Source organism: Pinus tabuliformis, chromosome 3_1, assembly GCF_031772625.1.
Source record: "Pinus tabuliformis cultivar Carrire ecotype Pingquan chromosome 3_1, CPIR1, whole genome shotgun sequence".
NCBI classification, from domain to species: domain Eukaryota; kingdom Viridiplantae; phylum Streptophyta; class Pinopsida; order Pinales; family Pinaceae; genus Pinus; species Pinus tabuliformis.
Genome location: NC_142301.1, coordinates 852,238,565 through 852,260,139, shown reverse-complemented (window position 1 = coordinate 852,260,139; position 21,575 = coordinate 852,238,565). Strand labels below are relative to the sequence as shown.

The window sequence follows — 21,575 nt, the reverse complement described above, 5'->3', positions numbered from 1 at the left end:
GCTTCTAGGCAGTGCGATATCCTTGTTCGCTGTTGGATTGGGACATTGGTTTCGATAGCTGGGATTGGTTGGGTTGTTTGTCTCAGGGTCATGGACCTGATTTGGCCTTGTGGACCCATTCTAGAGTTGATTTCAAGTCTGGGTGCTAGGGATAATGGGCTCCACTATGGGTCCCACTATGGGCCCCTAACTTAAAGCGATACCGCGAACACAAAACCTAAAAACCACAAGTGGTATATCGCGTGGGGCATGGGTGGTATCAGGTTTTGGGGCAGATGCATGCGATTCCATTTAGGGGGTAACACATGGCAAGGAGAGGTGAGAGAAAACCACTCTCATCGCGCGGTTAACCTCCTTGCTTCTTGTCTACACGATATCCATGTTGGCCATTGGATCGGGACTCTATTTTCGACGGCTCGGATGGATCAGGGCTTGTTGCTTGTTGGCTGATGGGTCGGGGCTATTTACTCATAGGCATGGTTTGGTTCTTGCTGGTTTCCTGAGGGTTTCGAACCTGTTTTGTTAAGTGACCTCCTGTATTGTTGCAGGCGGGTCAGTTTGTGGAATGCAGTAAGTACCCTGTCTTGACCAGTAAGGCTGTTGATTGCTTCAGTTCATGGTTTTGTCGCCCCTACTGTCTGGGGCTCTTTGTAAATTATGTAATTTGTCTAGATTAATAGAAGGTTCGTCTCTTACTTATCAAAAAAAGAAATAGGGTTTTTGGAATTTTAGTTTATTACACAGATTTATATTTTAAGAAATATTTTGGAATATTATTGACAAATCAAAGAATGTGATTTATTTCAAAAATACTTATATTTTTTTGGTTTTTTAATTAAATTGGTTAATTAAAAAAGATGTCAAAACATGTGTGATATAAGTATGAGTTATGAGATTTATCTCAAAATCTTTTGTATTCTTTTTGTTTTTTTACTTGAATTGATTAGTTAAAAAATGTCAAAGCATGTGTCATATAGGCATTAGTTATGAGATTTATCTCAAAAGTAGTTATATCTTTTTTGTCCTTTTACTTAAATTGATTAATTAAAAAATATGTCAAAACATGTGTCATATAAGCATAAATCATGTTTTGTTTTTAGCATGTAGTATTAGCAAACCATTTTATTTAGCCATGGTATTGTAACAAGGTCTACTTAAAAATGGAGATGAATTTCAATAGTAAAATGAGTATGAGTCTCTATAGTTAAAACTCTGAAGTTAAAATAAACCTATGCTAACAGATGAAATGGAACCTATGATAATAGACGAGATGGTGGCCTATTTTTAGAGCATTTTTCTCATTAATTTTAATCAAAATCCTGCAGAGATTTTTAAAATCTTGAGTTTAAGATGCTTAATTTGTAGAATTCAAGTAGCCCAACGGTTTTTCAAGTACTCACTCCATTTATGTATTCAAAAATGTGTTTTAAACAACAAAAAATCAAAATCTTGTATCACCATCATTTCATTTATAAATTAGACTATACCTTTAATTAAACCATAATTTCTAAATCAAATACTAATAATATCGATAATTATGATTAAATTACCATATTTAAAAAAAAATAACAACAACCACCATATTTTGATTTTCAAGCAATATTCAAGTGGAGACTTTTAGCACAACACATAATATCTTTCCCTACGGGTATGCAACCATATCAGACTTCTTTTATTAGATGACATTACAAGCACATATTTCTTTGGAATCCGTCTTGAAGCATTACTCAATAAGTGTGGTGAAAGAAGGCTCTCGAGTACTATTTCAACGGTGAGGCCCAACCCGAATCCAAACAAAACTCCCACATCCAATCCCTCTCCGATTGTGGAACACCCATTCTGCAGAGACGATTACGTTATCTCGTCGAAGATAAAGAGCACACAAGAATTCTACATGTTTCCATGTTCACTCAGTACTTTCCTCGTTGCTCTCAGTTTCTTGCGATCCAGATTCAGCGTTTCCTCCACCTAATCCAGAATGGAAAGGTCTCCTAGGTGGGCGATCCAAAATAATTGGTTCATTCGAAAATTCTGAACTGCTAGAAGGTGTCCACCAAACTCTTTTCTATGTTGTTGGAGATGAGCCCAGGAAAATATTTAAGAACGTGGAAGGTAAGGTTTGCCTCTCTTAGGTGACCATTGATGGCTCTACTACTATCGGGAAGAATGGTCTGGGAACTCCATGCTGTCGAGGTGAGTGTTGGAGGGGCCACGAAAGGTAACGACCATGATTTCGCTGAGACGAACAGAACCCGAGTTCCTTAGTTGTTCTCTGCCAGATCTTTGGCGAGGTGGATAACCGTGCCTCCAGAGAAGAAGCCCTGTTGGTACATCACGGCTCTCTTAATGCTCTAGAGCGAATACCCAAAAGCTTTGTTAGCTGATAATTGACTCCAGGCATATGAACCCCACTAGCAGTGCAGAAAATGACATGAGTGATATTGGATTTGGGCTGCCCCCATTCCTTGATGGCCTTGTCGGCCGCTTCTTTTCCAAGCTTGGGAACCTCCACTACAACCATGCCCTGTCGTGTGTCCAACGATGGTGCCATGTAGTTGCATAAATTGGGATTCGCCTTCAAAATTCCTTTGTAAAGTACATATATCTCTTCTTTATTCCTGATTTTTCACCCGAAAGACAAACACACACGTGATTATAATTCCATTTCTGATTAAGGCTACCATCGCATATGATTTAGACGACTGAAATTGAGATTGAGATAGAGATTAGTTGGAATTTAGTTCTTACACATTCGTCGGAATTTTTGCTTGAGCTCTGTTATATGCTCGCTGTGGGTGATGCGGAAGTAGTAATCGGGGTTACTTCGTTGGAATTAGGGGGATTGGCAATGCCTAAAACGAGGATGGTGGTGACACCATCTTCCCTTTAGCATTCCTGAATGCCTCTAAATCCAAACCCAAACTCCAAGGCATGCTTGTTCGTTGTGCTCGTGTAGTAAGCAACAAAGAGGCGAGCTTTATGTGAGATGCAACCGATGCCTGCATTCTTACTTGAGGAATGAATGTTGAAGGGATTGAGTTACATAGCACAAGGTCCAACAAGCACGTGGTCCCCAATTCCCTTGCCAAGTAAGGGATCGTGGTCCACTTCAGAGAAAAGAAAGGAAGGCAGAGAGAATTCATGTCTAGGTTAAAGTGTGAAGGTAAGGAGCAAAGAAAGGGAGATGTGAAAGATTTTAGGGAAGGAGTCTCTTTTTAATTCAGTTGTGGAGATCAAATCACAACTTAAATGGAGCTAAAAACACAAAAATTTAACTCACAGTAGAACATAATAAAACAAAGTTTGGGAGAAACACAATAAAACTTTGGATTATAATTCTAATACATGAAATACATTCATATGGAGACTACGACTCCTTCACCAAGTAAAACAAGTGTTCTTACTGCCATTTACATTCACGAGGAGTTGCAGAGTAACTCTTTGTAAAACCCCGTAACAAATTGTTTTCACGCGCCCACCAAAATTTGCTCCATGATTTTTTCTTGTTGACCTCCCATATGGAGACTACGACTCCTTCACCAAGTAAAACAAGAGTAAAACAAGTATTCTTACTGCCATTTACATTCACGAGGAGTTGCAAAGTAACTCTTTGTAAAACCCCGTAACAAATTGTTTTCACGCCCCCACCAAAATTTGCTCCATGATTTTTTCTTGTTGACCTCTCAAACTTACACCCTCGACTAAACTAAAGAATTATTCACATGTATATTAAAAAATACAAGTTTTAACACATTAATACATGACAGAGAAAAAACATTTAAAACTTAGGATGGGTGATTGTACTAAAACATAATTCTTCTGAGCCTGTACTTGTTGCAGAATACAAATAACAGTTGCGAAGTGAATGTTTGCCCATATGTTTTTCCCAACCCTTTATTAAATACATATTCCTTCTTAATTAATCGTGTGTTACTAAATGGAGAATTTGTATTCCTATCTAAGAACTTCATTTAATTTGTCCTTCAGCTTGCAAACAAAAATCCACAATCTCCAAACAAAATCTACTTGGAAAGTATGGTTGTTGCAGTGTATTTAATGTAGTGGTTGGGATTAATTTTCCAACACTCCCCCTTAATCACAATTATCGCGATTGAAAATTCCCAAACAATCTCTGAGATAAACAAAATTTTCACGTGCCAATGGCTTTGTGAAAATGTCAGCTAACTGTTCCAAACAAAATTTTCACGTGCCAATGGCTTTGTGAAAATGTCAGCTAACTGTTCCTGTGACTTGCCGTGCTACAACACAATTCCACCATTGTTAATCAACAATTCCACCATTGTTAATCAACTCTCTATTAAAATGATATTTACCATCAATGTGCTTGGTCCTCTTGTGAAAAACATAATTATTTGATAATGCAATTGGAGATTGTTGTCATACAAAATAGTTGTTGTTCACTCTTGGTCGTGGCATAAATCCCTCAACATTCTTATCATCCAAAGTGCTTGACACGTTGTTGATCTTGCGGTGACATATTCAACTTCTGTTGTTGAAAATGACACTATTGGTTGCTTCTTGGAGGCCCATGAAATGGCTCTTGAACCCAATGAAAAACATATCCTGACGTGCTCTTTTTGTCATTGACACTTCCTGCCTGGTCACTATAAGTGTAACCAAACAGCCTAAAATTATTTGTTGCGGTGTACGAAATACCATACTCCTTTGTCCCATTGACATGGCTTAGAATCCTTTTGGTTGCTTGCCAATGTGTCTCCTTGGGTGTCTACATGATCCTTGACACCAAACTTGCTGCATAAATTATATCCGACCTAGTTGTTTTCAAATGTAACAAAATTCTCACCATACTTTTGTATAATTTCAGATTGACATTGCTGCTACAATCTTCTTTGCTCAACTTCAACCCCATGACAGTTAGATTTGGTGTGGGCTTCTTGTTATGCATATTAAACCTCTCCAAAATGTCTACTACATGCTTTGCTTGGGAAATAAAAATACCATTTTCTACTTGCTTCAATTCTATGCCCCAAAAATACCTTAACAACCCTAAGTTAGTCATTTCAAACTCACTTTTCATGGCTTCTTTGAAATCAGCTGTTGAGCCTCATGATTGCTTTATTTTGACACTCTCTCTTACCTATTTTTCCTTTCTTTGACCATCATCATCAACTCAATAGGCATCAAACTACAATGTTTTTGACATGGTAAGGTATTTACTCGTATTATATTTCATATTTAATAGTGTTCCTTATTATTGAGTTAATATTTGTATTAGTTACCAAATTCACATGATTCTGTAGCTAATCTATGTTTTTATATCCAACTCCAAGGTTTACCAGGGTCGAACGTGCTAGCTAATAGGAGAAAGACATGGACAAGTGGAGATTGACCCCTTTAATGATTTTTTCATATTCATCCAAACCAGATCATCAAAGAATTGTTCAATTGCGTGGTCAAAGGGTAAAGTCAACTTGGTTGCTGAACAGGGGAGAGAGTATGAAATTCCTGCGCTTCACGATTTTCTTTGCCAAATAGGAATCGTGAGCAATGATATCTTGATATTTGTTAGAAGCTTAATTTAGAACTTTTTTAGCTAAGGTTGACGTAAAAGCCTCAAACAGTTATTGACACGGTCTTTTATAAATACCGTGCAACAAACATGAACAAAAGGTTAATTTTATATATATGCAAAAGTATTGTTTCAAACTATGTTTTATCTATTAATGAAGAACGAAGCGCTGATGCGTATCTGACTATTCTATTTAAGTTCTATGAACGCCTATTTGTGGAGGGCCCCTGCAAATAGTGAAGGTTTTGCATTTTTATATCTTTTCTTTATCGTTTGTTGCAGTTATTCATAAGTTTTATAATCGTTCTATAGTTTTGATTTCAATCACATAGCGATAGCAAGATTTCACTAATCAATCATTTTTCAAGTTGATTTATAATGATGCTAATGGTAGTGTAATCGTTTTTCATAGATTTCTTTATAATTTCCGAGTGTTTTATTTCAGAGCTTAAGTGATTTCCTTATGGTTTTCATTTTTCAATATTTCATTTAAAAGCATGTGTGATTTCTTTATGGTTTTCATTTCAAAGCATGAGTGATTGATAATAAGTAAATGTGTGATTTCCATTTTGGTTTTTATGCAAAGGATTGCTAGAATGTTGATGAATAATTTTGGTTTTTTTAGAGATTAAATTTGTATTGCAATAGATCAATTAATTTTTCTTAATGAGATAGTGTGAGTTTGCTTTAAGTTTCAATGTGTGAAGAGCAATTTTTATTTCATTAGAAAGGAGTGAGGAAATTTTAGGAATATTTAATATATTAAATCCATTTTCTTTGAAGAGTAACATAGAAATGAAAAACATTTTTAGAAGTAATTTTCAATAACTCAATCATGTACATTAATAATATGATTTAATAAGAAGGACTTCTAGAATATATAATGCACTTTCACTTCATAAGTTTACCAACTTCGGTCGATAATTTATGTAGCAATTTAAGACAATTATATTGAGAAACATTTTGACACCCTTTCCGGGGAAGTGTAAATAGAAGTATTAGCTTTTTTCATTTTAATAAATTTAAAAAAAAAACATGATATGCATAGGGAAAGAGACTCAAGGGGTATATTTGTAGGTAGCAGAAAGAGTTTAATCCAACAACATAACTCACCCCACCACGACCTTGTAGTGCCACACCACCCACACAAACTCGAATTCCATCCATAACAGGAAAACACAAACTCCTTGAGGTATTAAGATCTTAAATTCAACCTGGAGATTCATCAACTTCATCAAAAAAAGCCATAATAGAAGAAGAATATCCCATATCTCTAGCAATAGGAGTAATTTTCGTATCTTCAACTAGAGAACAACTTATAGCTTAGGAGTTGGAAGTTCCTGCTGAAGAACAGGAAGAAGAAACATATTTTAACAAACCATTGATAGAAGAACCAAAGGAACTAGAGGAAATTGAAAACCAATTTTGGAACCCGAACACTATATTAGTTCTGAGGAATCTACAATGGCTAGAGAAGGGGAAGGAGAGGTACATAATTTGAATGGTGAACAACCTAGGATTGGAGGAGGAAGAGGAGGAAATAGGGGAGGTGGAAGAGGTGGAGGAAGAGGAAGAGGGAGGAGAGAAGATATAAATCTAGAACCCTTTGGACTTCCTATCCTCGATAAAGATACAACTGTGACAATGAAAAATATCTTACCCTCTATCTTTCCAAACATTCATGGACTAAGGAGTGAAGATCCTGAAACATTTCTCTTTGAATTTGAAGTTTTGTGTAGATCATATGATTATCTACATGATGCTCAAAAGTTGAAATTATTCCCTACAACCCTTAAAGATGCAGCATTAAAATGGTTTATGAGTTTAGGAATAAATTCCATATGAACATGGGAACAAATGAAAACTACATTCTTAGAGAAATAGAAGGACTACTATATGCCCCATAATATTAAGGATGAAGTCTTTAAAATGGTACAAAAAGAAGATAAAAATTTTGAAGACTTCGTTGAAAGATTTTCTTATAATGTTAAAAGGGAAAAAATGAATAATCTAGATGAGGAAACTTTGAAAGCTCTCTTACTGAAATCCATTAGAGATGAGTGGATTGATCTTCTAAATCTAATGGGTAAGGGAGACATTTCTCAGTTTTCACTTGGAGAAATTTGTGATTTATGCATACACATTTCAAGAGACAAAGCAAAGACCTTGAAAAATCCAAGAGATCTTTTTTTATCAAGGATTAATAAATCTCCAGATGGGACAGTAAGTAGAGTAGAATTAGGTAATTTGCTTAATAATTTTAAAACAATTTTTATAGGGAGTCTTAGTGAACAAATTGACACCCTTAAAATACAAAACAAACAAAAAGCTAAAAATGTTGCATTGTCCATTTTTTCCCCTGAGTGCAGAAAGAAACATGCCTCGAGAAAATGTCCTCTTGATTTAAAGAGTGTAGAAACTTGTATTATATGTGCAGAAAATCATGATACAAAAGAATGTCCCTCAATACCAAGTATTAAAGATGTCTATCAAGAAGAAGGAGTACCAAATAAGGTACACCCTCTTTGTTTTATTGCTAAAAGACCCTGGAAAAATCCACAACCAAATACAACTCAAGGTTTCAACACTCAACCATTTTCACAACCATCTCAAAATAATTGGACTACCCCAATTCCTTGGAAATATTGGCCACAACCTTGGTCATAAGGATGGAAAAATCCTTATGGAAAGTACCATTAATATCCTCAATTTCCACATTTCAACAATCATACCCTACTTTTCCTCCACAATATTATCCTCAGCTAGTTCAACAAACTCAACCCCACAATTTGAATCCACAACTTTCATTACCATTTCCTCAAAGCCCAAACCAATTGCTTGCCCAACCACTTCCAAATCCAAATAATAATAAAAATTCACAACCTGTTTACAATATGGAAGGACAAAATTTCAAAACTTACGTGATAACTCCACTAGATCTAAACAATGTTCAACATAGATCTGGAAGAATATTAGAGAAAAAGTCCCCATCAGTTGTTATTCAGGAAAGTGAAAAGGAAAAGATATTTGAAGAAGAGAAGTCTCTCAATGAAAAAGAAAATACTCAAAAACAAGTTAATCAAACACATTCAAATAACTCAACTCTTATTATTGCACAACCTTTAGTATTTGTTTCGAAAACACCTTTTCCTGAGAGATTAAAAATTGATAAAGGGGTAGAAAAACATATTTTATTGTTTGATTATGACATGTTAGATGAACTGAAGAATGTTTGCAAAAAATCCCTTTGCTACAATACATTAAGAAAATACTAATTTTTGCAAAGACAAACACGGAATTAAGTATAAAAAGACCAGGAAGGAAAAGAAAAGAAGTCAAAATAGTCCAACTAGTCAGAAAAATTGTACTTATCATGATGGGTAAAACAACAATTCAGAAATATCTTGATCCGAGAAGTCTCATTGTGAAAACACACATCAATGGTGTAGAGATACCAAATACATTGATTGATCTAGGGGCAGCTATAAACATCATGAGTAAATCAATTATGAATCAATTAAAACTTTCTAATCTTCAATATACACTTACACTATTACAATTGTCAGATAAATCTGTAATCAAACCCGATGGTGTATTAGAAGATATATATGTATCCTTAGGTTCTTGGGAATATATGAATGATTTTAACACCTAATAATAACTTAGGAGGACATCCATTGATTCTAGGAAGACCATGGCTAGCTACAACCGATGGTTTTATAAGTTGTAGATCTGGTGATATGTTTATTTCTGATGGGAGCTCAACAAAGAAATTCACACTATATCCACCTACAAAAACAATGATAGAAGTTGAAAATGAAGAATGGTTAGATCATGACATTGATATAAGACCAATCTTTGCTACTTCACAAATAGATGAGGAAGATCAAATTTTGAATTTAATGGAAAATAATGAATTTTCATCATATTGTGAATCTTGTTTGAGTTTTCAAGAACAATGTAATATTAAATATTTATCATCTTGTCAACTATCCTTGCATTCTATGGAAAATTTTGGCAATTCGACAATTGAAATCTTTCAAGGAAAAACTTTGAATATCAATAATAATTTGGAAGGATTTCAAAAGAAAGAACTAATAAAGATGTTACAAGAACATTCCTCTGCTTATGCATGAGAATATACTGACATGAAGGGAATTGATCATGATACTTGTATACATCATATCTACATTGAAGAAAATTCCAAGCTAATTTGACAACCTCAAAGAAAAATGAATCCAAATCTAAGGGAAATTGTTAAGGAAGAACTACAAAAGCTGTTGAATGTAAATTTCATCTATACAATATTAGACAGCTAGTGGGTTTCACACTTAGTAATTGTTCCTAAAAATAATGGAAAATTGAGAGTATGCATTGACTATAGGGAATTGAATAAAGTCACTTTAAGAGACCACTTTCCACTTCCTTTTAGAGATCAGGTTTTAGATACATTGGTAGGAAATAAATATTTTCCATTTTTGGATGGTTTTAGTGGTTATAATCAAATCCAAGTAGCCCCAGAAGACCAATATGAAACTACCTTTACCTGCCCATGGGGAACTTATGCCTACCGAGTACTTCCTTTTGGATTATGTAATGCACCTGCAACATTCCAAAGACCAGTATTAGGCATTTTTTCTGATCTAATTTATGATTGTGTGGAAGTGTATATGAACAATTTTACAATTTATATAAATTATTTTAAAGAAGCTCTTAAAAATTTGGAAAAAGTTCTCATTAGATGTAAAGAGGCAAATCTCTCATTAAGCCATGAAAAATGTTTTATGATATTTATTGAGGGAATTGTTTTAGGACACCATGTTTCAGGAAATGGAATTAGAGTGGACACATCTAAAGTAGAAGTTATTTCTAAATGATCAATTCCAACTTGTCAAGATGTTAGAAGTTTTCTTGGTTTCACTCGTTACTATAGAAGATTCATACAAAACTTTACAAAAATTGCATCAACACTTTTCAAACTAATCACAAAGACTGTGAATTCAATTGGAATTATGATTGCTAAAAGGCCTTTGAAACATTAAAGGAGAAAATCTATGAAGCACCCATTCTTAGAGGACAAAAATGTAAACTACATTTTCACATTTCAATTGATGCTTCAGACACAACTGTAGGAGTTGTACTAGGAAAAAAGGATTTAACTCATTATGTCATTTATTACACCAGTAAAAATTTGACTTGTGCAGAGTTAAATTACATTGTAACAGAAAAGAATTTTTTAGTTGTTGTCCATGCCATCAATAAATTCAGACATTACATTACTGGCTACAAAACTTTTGTACATACAGATCATTCCACAATGAGGTACTTAATCAATAAACCTCTAATTAATGGCAGAATTACAAGATGGTCGTTATTGTTGCAAAAGTTTAACATCACTATTTTGGATCAACTTGGGAAACAGATTACATTTGTTGACTTTTTGTTAGGATTCAAAAATGATAATAATGACGTACCTGTAGAAGACAATTTCCCTGATGAATATCTATTTTGTAGTGTATACTAAATCACCTTAGTTTGCAGATATTGCTATTATTTGGCTACAGGGAAGTTATCATCATATTTATCTCGTCGAGAAAAAGGGAAGGTGATTCAAATTAGTGCATCTTATTCATGGATAAATGAAGAATTCTATAAAATAGGGTCAGACCTTATCATTTGAAGGTGTGCTAGACAAGATGAAGTACGATAGATATTGAAAGCTTGTCACAATGAGCCATGTGGAGGACACTTTGCTAATAAAAGAACTTCCTACAAAGTCCTTTGAGGATACTATTGGCCTTCCCTTTTTAAGGATACCAAGGAGTATTTCAAGAGACGTGATAGTTGTCAAAGGATGGGGAAACATGTTCCCTCTAATGAAATGCCTCTACAGCCTCAGGTACTTATTGAACCTTTTGAAAAATGGGTTCTAGATTTTGTTGGTCCAGTCAGTCCACCATCAAGACAGAAAAGGTACATTCTTATTTGCATTGATTATGTTACAAAATGGGTAGAAGCTAAAGCACTTCTTTTTGCTACTAAAAATGTTGTAGTTTCATTTCTTTTGGAGGATATCTTTGATTGTTTTAGTGTCCCAAGCGAAATTGTAATAGATCAAGGTACTCAATTCACATCCAAGTTGGTACAAAAGATAATGGAGGAGTACAAAATAAAACATCGGAAGTCCACTCCATACCATCCACAAGAAAATGGAAAACTAGAGTCCACCAATAAAGTAATTAAAGCAATTTTCACCAAAAATATGCATCTGGATAGAAGATACTGGTCAGAAAAGCTTCTAGAAGATTTATGGGCATACTGTACCACAAGGAGAAACATTACATGGCATACTCCCTATGAACTTGTTTATGAGAAGCAAGTCCTTTTTCCTATTCAATTTCAAATAAAAAATTTCATGACAACAATTAAATTCGGTCTTGATCTTTCAGAAGCAAAAAAACAAAGAATGTAGCAGCTAATGAACTTGATGAGATAAGACAAGATGCAATCCAAAGAACCAATCTACTTCAACAAAAGAGATCTAGATGGCATGACAAATATAGCAAAGAAAGAAAGTTATAGCCAAGAGTTTGGGCATTATTTTTTTATTCATAGTTCAAAGATTTCCAAGGGAAGTTTCAAACTCATTGGCTTAAGACTTATGGGATTGAAACAACCTTGGATAATGGTGTAGTTAGGATTAGAACTATTGATGAAGAAAGGATCACATTTCTTGTGAATGGTCATCAATTGAGAATCTATCCTCAGCCATTGACAAAGGAGGGGTTTATCAACCATTTGCAAGACAACAATGATTTCCAGTTGGTTAAGAAGAATTTTCCTACTCCTCCAACTTGGGTAATAAACCTTTTTCTTTTCTAAAAAAAAAAAAATTTAAAAATAAAAAAAATAAAAAAAATTGTATAAACATGAAAACCAACACTGTTGGCATGTTTATACAAAAAATTTAGGGTGAAAACCAAGAAATTTTGGCATCCTAAATTTTTTTCCCATTCCCATTTTATTTTTATCCCTCCTTTTCTTTATAGAATAAAATAGCTACAGAATTGCTAAGAATCTACAACTTTGATAGAATTTTGTAGCTAATGTTTAACAGGGACTACTAATTGGAGCAATTGAGAAAATGATCAATTTCATCCTTGGAAGCACCTGAAGACAATGCAAAAAGGAGCAATCAAACGTTCGAATCATCAATTCAAAAGGTATGCAAATATTTAATTTAGTAATAAGGGTCAAAACATTAGTATATGAATTATATGGACGATATACCGTCAATTTAAAAACCATCATTTACGAAAGTGAGATGAAAATATCTTGTCATATCAAATAAAATTTGTAAACCACTGATTCATCCCCATCATTACACAACACTCATCTCAAATTCTGAATTCATTGTTGAAATCCCCTAACCCACATTCATTCAAACGTAAGGGTCACTTCACTTTTTTTCCTCTCACTCTCGTTCATACTCTGACCAAAGCCATTATCTCGAAACCCTGACTCATACCCTATCAAGAACTGAATTCTAAGGTAAAAATTCTCAACCATGGGCATCATAGTAAGAACAAAACCAAATGGAAGAAAATTCATGGAAGGATATCCGTAGATGAAGGAAACGTTGCAGAAAGCACAATGGTTAGAGTTCATGGAAAATCATGATGGTTTTAACAAGGAAGTAACCAAATCATTTTCCAGAGCTTTTGATGATGTAGAGGTTGAAATTGGAGACATCAAGTTTGCAGTGAGATAATCTCTTATTGTTGAAGCTACTAGACTGTCAAGAGTCAGAGATAAATGGTTCAAGAATAGGGGCATTGAAGGAGAAGAATAGAAGACTTTCTTGAAAAACTCAGGTATGGATATCACTATTTTTAAGAAATGAATTCCCAGTACAACACTTAAGGGTAAATGGAGAAATTTGTTGGTATTAATTCATAAATTTGTCACTTGTGAAGGAATATTTGGTTGCATGTTCTTCTACCATATTCATTTGATAATGCATTTTCTCGAAAAGAATGAAATCAATCTTCCTTATTTTCTGTTAAATAACTTAAGAAAAATGTCTAGGAATGTTAAAAAAAGAATTCAATTCATAGAAAACACCATGTATCACTATGACCTTATAAAAATACTCATTGAGTTTCATCTTGAAAGGCTAGGAGATAATTGTGATAGCTTCCTAGTTAGAAATCATTTTATGGAGGAGGATCAAGAGTCACCTAGCAGCAACAAAGCAAAAATAGGAAGGATGTTAGGTCCCAATAATACTAGTGATTACCCCATTACTATTATTGTTGTATCCCTCATTAATATTGTTGTGCCCCTATTGTCCCCATATTGTTATTACTGTGCGCCATAGAATCCCTCTATTGTTATTTTTGTGCCTTTATATTATTATTGTTAGGTCGACTGGGTTATATTGTGACTCCTTAGACTTCTATATATAGAAAGGAGGTTTTTTCATTTGAATAATCAAGGAATCATTCATTTGTGTAATGTAAAGGAAGTTGCCCCCTCGAAGAGGCTAAATTCTAAGGCGTTGATCTATCTTTTCTATCTTTTTGTGAGTTGGTTTCATAACATTTGGTATCAGAGCTTTTGGATTCTAGGGTTTCGTTGCTCGAAATAGGTCATCGTGGAATTTTCGGTATAACATTTTTTCTGTAACGTTTCAAAAGAAAAAACAAAAACCCATTTGAGACGAAATCACACTGAACCTCAGGTCCAAATTTCAGAGCTTTTCGAGCTATATTTGTGGAGATATGATTTGAGGAAGTTGGTCTTTTTGCAGACTCCTGAATTACATTCCAAACATGTGACCTAGGGAAAATCATCATAACTTTCTCTCGGAGCATCAGATTGAAATTTCATAAAACGATACAGAAAGTGGACGGACATTAGTTTCTTGTATATATTTTTCAAAGCCAAAGGTCAAAACAAGCACGTCGTACAAGTTCGCCATACTGAACTAGTCTATAATCAGGTCACTGTGGGAGATTTGGCATAACTCTTCCTTGGAGAATTGAATTTGGATCAGACTGATGGCATTGGAAAGAGGACATAGAGGGCTACTGGAGGTTGCAGTTTCAAAACTAGATGATCCGAAATTACAGAGATACATCAAAGGCAATAACGAGTTCCTACAAAGTGAAAAAAGGTGTGTAGATTTTTTTAAATTCTTGCTTAAGCTTGGTTTGAAAAATTATTTTGAAGGAATTCAAACGTCATAGTAGAGCATTATTATCAGTAACTGATGCCCCGAGGAAAGAAAATGCAAACAACTAGTAAGCAACCTGAAAGCTCTAGCATGACTCATGAAGAAGAGGAAGAAATGCTACATGATATATCAAAATTACAAGACCAAGTGCAACAAATGTCACTCTCACAAAAGCTAACAGAAGCTAAGATAAATGGTGTGGAAGCTAAGATGAATTGAATGGAAGCTAAGATGGACAATTTGAAGATAGATTTGAATACAAATTTGAAGATAGGCATGGCAGATTTGAAGACAGATTTGACAAATTCTCTACAAGAAATACTTACTAATGGTGAAAGGGTAGTGAAGGAAACTCATGATGCGAACAAAGGAAATGTTAATCATGACTTCATAGACTCTAATGTTGGATTGAAGACCCACCATATTCCAAAAATCGATATGAGGAAGTTTGATGGCAAGGATCCTGCAACATGGATATTACAGATGGAGCAATTTTTCTATCTCAATAATGTGCAAAACACACAAAAGGTACGTATTGCAACTTTATATTTGGAACCAAATCAGTTTGTATGGTATCAATGGCTTTACTCTCATAAACAAATTATCACTTGGGCAATTTTTACGGAATAATTGACAGCACATTATGAGGATACAAAAAGCAACACTTTTTTTAGCCAATTGATAAGTCTCAAACAAAAGGGTTCAATAATGGAGCACATTGAAGAGTTCCAAAAATTGAACATAAGGGTAAAAAATATTCCATAGGATCATAGGATTGATGTGTTCATAGGGACATTAAAGGATAATATCCAACATGATGTTCGCCTTTATGAACCTGATTCATTAGAGAAGGCATTCAGGTTAGCAAGAAAAATGGAAAGCAAAATTATGGCAACTAGGAAGCATACCACTCACAACTATAAAGATGGAAGTGTTTTTGCCCCTAGTATTGCATAACCTATAAGGTTGACACCACAACAATCAGAAGAAAAAAGAGCAAACGGGCTTTGTTACAATTGTGATAACAAATACACTAAAGGTCATAAGTGTGTTGAGAAGAAATTATTCTACATAGATTGTGAATATGAAGAAGAAAAGGAGAAAGAAAGGTCAAAAGAAGAGGATATACTCCAAGAACAAAGTCTAGGTAAAGAAGAAATGAATCCGACTATATCTTGTAATGCATTGGCTGGAATTAGCACTCCTCAAACCATCAAGATAGAAGGACAAATAAAGAAGAAAAATGTAATAGTGTTGATTGATTCAAGAAGTACCCACAATTTTATTCATTGTAAGGTAGCAAAAGAATTGAATTACTTCCTATATCCAGCACCGGAGTGTCAAGTTATGGTTGCAAATGGAGAAAAAATAAAATGATCTGGAAAGTGCCATAATATCAAGCTATCCATGGGAGAATATGTATTGACTAGCCCAATGCTTTCCATTCCAATGGGAGGTGTTGATGTTGTACTAGGAGTCTAATGGCTACAATCCTTGAGTACAATAGCTTTTAATTTTCAAGAACTTTTCATAAAATTTTCTGCAAAAGGAAAGGAAGTTGAATTAAGGGGTATTGCAGGGAAACCAGGAAAGATAATCAACTCTAATGGTATTACAAAGCTTCAAAAAAAGGAACAAAGAGGTGTAATTGCACAATTATGTTCGCTAGATGTTTCCACATCGAAATCATCTATTTCTCCAGATATCCAAAAGTTCTTGGATAATCATTCCAAGGTATTTGAGACTCCCAAAGGTCTCCCACCTATTCATGATCATGATCATGCTATTCATCTGATTCTGGGAAGTGTTCCTCCAAACATCAGGCCGTGCAGATATCCCTATGCCCAAAAGAGTGAAATTGAATGTATGATTTCAGAAATGCTAGAGGCTGGTATAATTCAACCTAGTCAAAGTTCTTTCTCTACTCCAGTAGTAATGGTGCACAAGAAGGATGGATCATGGCGCATGTGTCTGGATTATAGGGAGCTCAACAAGCTCACTATTAAAGATAAGTTTCCCATTCCTGTCATTGATGAATTACTAGATGAATTGCATGGATCAATTTACTTCACCAATATTGATCTTCGTTCAGGATATCATCAAATCATAATGAAGACTGAAGACCTTCCGAAAACAACATTTAGAACTCATGAGGATCATTATGAATTTTTGGTCATGCCTTTTGGCCTTACCAATGCACCTTCCACATTTAAAGGTTTGATGAATTCCATTTTGAAACCCTTCCTTAGAAATTTTGTGTTAGTATTTTTTGATGATATACTAATATACAACAAGTCTTGGAAGGATCATGTTGAACATGTTGACAGGGTGCTACAACTATTGGAGGAAAAACAATTATATGCAAAAAGATCCAAATGTTTCTTTGGAGTACAAGAGGTGGAATATCTAGGTCATATTGTATCTCATGAAGGAGTTAAGGTAGACCCTAGCAAAATTAAAGCCATTAAGGAATGGAAAATCCCCACATCCATAAAGAATCTCCAAGGATTTCTCGGGTTGACAGGGTATTATCACAAGTTTTTTAAGAATTATGGGAGAATAGCAGCGCCTCTAACAACATTATTGAAGAAAGATGCATTTTCATGGACTCCAGAAGCAATAAATGTCTTCGAATATATTAAAGAGGCAATGTGCCAAGCACCAGTCTTAGCTACACCAGACTTCACAAAAAACTTTATTGTGAAATGGGATGCTTCAGGAAATGGAATTGGTGTTGTTTTAATGTAAGACGAAAGACCCATTGCTTTTGAAATTCGTCCAATCAAGGGAAAGTTTTTACACAAAGCTATTTATGAGAAGGAAATGTTGGAAATACTACATGCACTTAAGAAATGGCGACCCTACCTAATGGGAAGACACTTCAAGGTAAAAACGGATCATGATATCCTTAAATACTTTTTAGAACAAAGATTATCCTCTTACGAGCAACAAAAGTGGGTCACAAAGATGTTGGGTTATGACTTTGAAATCATCTACAAAAAAGGGAAGCAAAATGTGGTGGCAAATTCACTCTCAAGAAAGGACGAGAATGTGGAAGCATTGGTGTGCGCCATTTCTATTATCCAACCAGATTGGATAAATGAAGCAAGGGAGGAATGGAAGAATGATGAAGTGTGAGCACTTATTCGAAAGTTACAACAAGATTCCAGTACATCTAATACATTTAGCTGGAAAAATGATTCGTTATGGTACAAAGATTGCTTATACCTCTGCAAGAATTCCCAACTCAAGAAAAAGATTCTTATGGAATTGCACACTTCTCCCTTAGGAGGGCACTTAGGATTTCTAAAAACTTACCACAGGGTTAAGAAGGAATTTTTTTGGGATGGCCTTAAATTGGATATTCAAAAGTTTGTGGTGGAATGTTTTGTCTGCCAACAAAATAAAGTTGAAACAATTAAGACCCCAGCGGGTCTATTACAACCTTTATCCATTCCAAGCCAACATTGGGAGGAGGTTTAAATGGATTTTATCACAGGTTTACCCAAGTCTGAGGGAAAGAGTGTCATCATGGTGGTAGTTGACAGACTTACCAAGTATGCACACTTTTGTGCATTATCACATCCATTTAAAGCCAATACAGTTTCTACTGCATTTATGGAAACAATTCAAAAGCTACATGGAAACCCAAAAATTATTGTAAGTGACAGAGATTCCATTTTCACTAGAAATTTTTGGACAGAATTATTTTCTTCTCTTGGTACTTAGTTAGCTCATAGCTCATCTTATCATCCTCAATCTGATGGGAAAACTGAGATAGTAAACAAATGTTTGGAAGGATATCTTCATTTCTTTGTGTCTGATAAATAGACACAATGGCTCAAATGGTTGCCTCTGGCTGAATGGTGGTATAACACTTCCTTCCATATAGCAACAAAAATGACCCCATTTATGGCACTTTATGGATATCAACCACCATCCATCACATCATATTTAAGAGAAAATTCTAAGGTTCAAGCAGTGGAACATCACATCGCGCATCAACAACAAGTCCTCCAACTCTTAAAGGATAACCTCGTGTTGGTGCAGAATAGAATGAAACAACAGGCAGATCAACATTGCAGCAAAAGAAGTTTTGACGTAGGTGATTGGGTATTCCTATGGCTACAACCATATAAACAAATGTCCCTCAAGCAAGCTAAGAAGGATAATAAATTATCACCAAAGTATTATGGTCCGTATAAGGTGTTGCAAAAGATTGGTACTATGGCATACAAATTAAAGCTTCCTGCAGCTTCTCGAGTGCACCAAGTTTTCCATGTTTCATGTTTAAAGAAGGTTATAGGCGACAAGCTCCCAGTTCAAACAATATTGCTAGACCTTGACGAGGAAGGAAAAATTATATTGGAACCAGAAGCAGTCACAGAAACAAGAACTTGACAACTATGAAATCGATCAATTTCGGAGTATCTCATCAAGTGGAAGAACTTATCCGTTGAAGATTCCACATGGGAGGATGAGAATTTTATACAGAAGCATCCAAAACTACTCAAGCGTTGAGGACAACATTTTTTTGAAGGATAGGTGCATGTTAGGTCCCTATCATACTAGTGATTGTCCCATTACTATTGTAGTTGTATCCCTTATTAATATTGTTGTGCCCCTATTGTCCCCATATTGTTATTACTGTGCCCCATAGAATCCCTCTATTGTTATTTTTGTGCCTTTATATTATTATTGTTAGGTCGGTTGGGTTATATTGTGACTCCTTAGACTTCTATATATAGAAAGGAGGTTTTGTCATTTGAATCATCAAGGAATCATTCATTTGTGTAATGTAAAGGAGGTTTCCCCCTCGAAGAGGCTGAATTCTAAGGCGTTGATCTATCTTTTCTATCTTTTTGTGAGTTGGTTTCATAACAAAGGAAGAGAATATCTAAGAATCCTATTACAAGCTTACCTCAACAACAACAACTATAATAAAAGTAAGAAGATGAGACTTGTATTGCAGAAATTTTAGGAAACATTAAAAGGCAATCTGTTAGAAAAAAGAAATCCAACAAAAAGGAAGAAATCACATCCAAGAAAATAGAGGAAGCTAAACTAGAGAACAAAAGAGTTAAAACTAAAAACCCTCTTCCATCAAATGTAAGAAGAAATGGCAGGCTTGATAAAAAACCACCTCAACAATCTAGATAGGTTATTAATGTAGAGAACAAAGAAGAACTAAAGATTCCATCACCCACTATCATCTCACTTGTTCATAGCCGAGGCCAAAAAACACCAAAAATAGATCCAATACAACAAGAAATCTATGACTACATTGAATATCTGGAGAGGAGAGCTGCATAAAAGGCATCTTGTTCTCTAGTCCATGAAAAAAACTATAGCCTAAGAGTCCACAAGAACCTCACTCGCGAAAACTCTAAAACAAGAAGTCTTTGAGTTAGAGACACTTAATAGACATCTGAGGAAGGAACATGAGACATTAAAAATTCAGAATTAGATACAAAGGAATGAGAATGATTACATTCTTCCACATATGGCATGATGGTATGAAAAGAACAAGAAATTAAAGAAAAAGAATGAATCTCTAAAAAATAAGCTCATGAGTCCAAAATGTGGGATTTGGACGAAGAAGCCTAGAATGATAGTTGCAAGAAATAAGATAAGAAGAACAAACTTGGATGCTCTGGCCCAAGTTTCTGAGAGAGAGTAGTGACAGAGAAAGACTTCTAGTTTTGAATTTTCGCATGAGGACATGCAATGGCCTCCATGCGGGGGAATGTTGAGCCTCATGATTGCTTCATTTTGACATTCTCCCTTACCTATTTTTCCTTTCTTTGACCATTATCATCAACTTAATAGGAATCAAACTACAAGGTGTTTGACATGGTAAGGTATTTAATTGTCTTATAATTCATATTTAATAATGTTCCTTATTATTGACTTAATATTTGTATTAGCTACTAAATTCGCATGATTCTACAGCTAATCTATGTTTCTGTAGCCGATTCCAAGGTTTACCAAGATCCAAGGTGCCAACTAAGAGGAGAAAGATATGAACAGGCGGAGATTGATCCCTTTAACGATTTCATCCAAACCAGATCACCAAAGGATTGTTCGATTGCGTGGTCAAAGGGTAAAGTCAACTTGGTTGCTGAACGACAAGCGAGAGTCCGAAATTCCTGTGCTTCACGATTTGCTTTGCCAAATAGCAAATCGTAAACAATGATATCTTGATATTTGTTAGAAGCTTAATTTAGAACTATATTATCTAAGGTAGGCGTAAAATCCTCAAACAATTATTGACACGGGCTTTTATAAATATCGTGCAACAAACATGAACAAAAGCTTAATTATATATATATATATATATATATATATATATATATATATACATATATATATATATATATATATATATATATATATATATATATATATATATATATATATATATGTATATGAAACAATATTGTTTCAAACTCTGTTTTATTTGTTAATGAAGAACGAAGCTTTGATGTGTAGTTGACTGTTCGATTGAAGTTCCATCACTTCCTGTTTGTGGAGGGCCCCTGCAAATAGTCAAGGTTCTGTGTTTTTATATCTTTTCTTTATCATTTGTTGCAGTTATTCATACATTTTAGAATTGTTATGTAGTTTTGATTTCAATTAGATAGAGATAACAAGATTTCACTAATCATTCTTTTTTCAAGTTGATTTATAATGATGTTAATGGTAGTGTAATCCTTTTTCATAGATTTCTTTATAATTTCCAAGTGTTTTATTTCAGAGTTTGAATGATTTCTTTATGGTTTTCAT

The 21,575-nt window shown here is 34.6% G+C and overlaps 1 pseudogene; it reads right to left on the bottom strand.

The window, feature by feature from the left end:
* Positions 1 to 1,617: 1,617 nt before the first annotated feature.
* On the bottom strand, positions 1,618 to 2,933 carry LOC149190216 (chalcone synthase pseudogene; annotated as a pseudogene).
* Between the last annotated feature and the right edge of the window lie 18,642 nt (positions 2,934 to 21,575).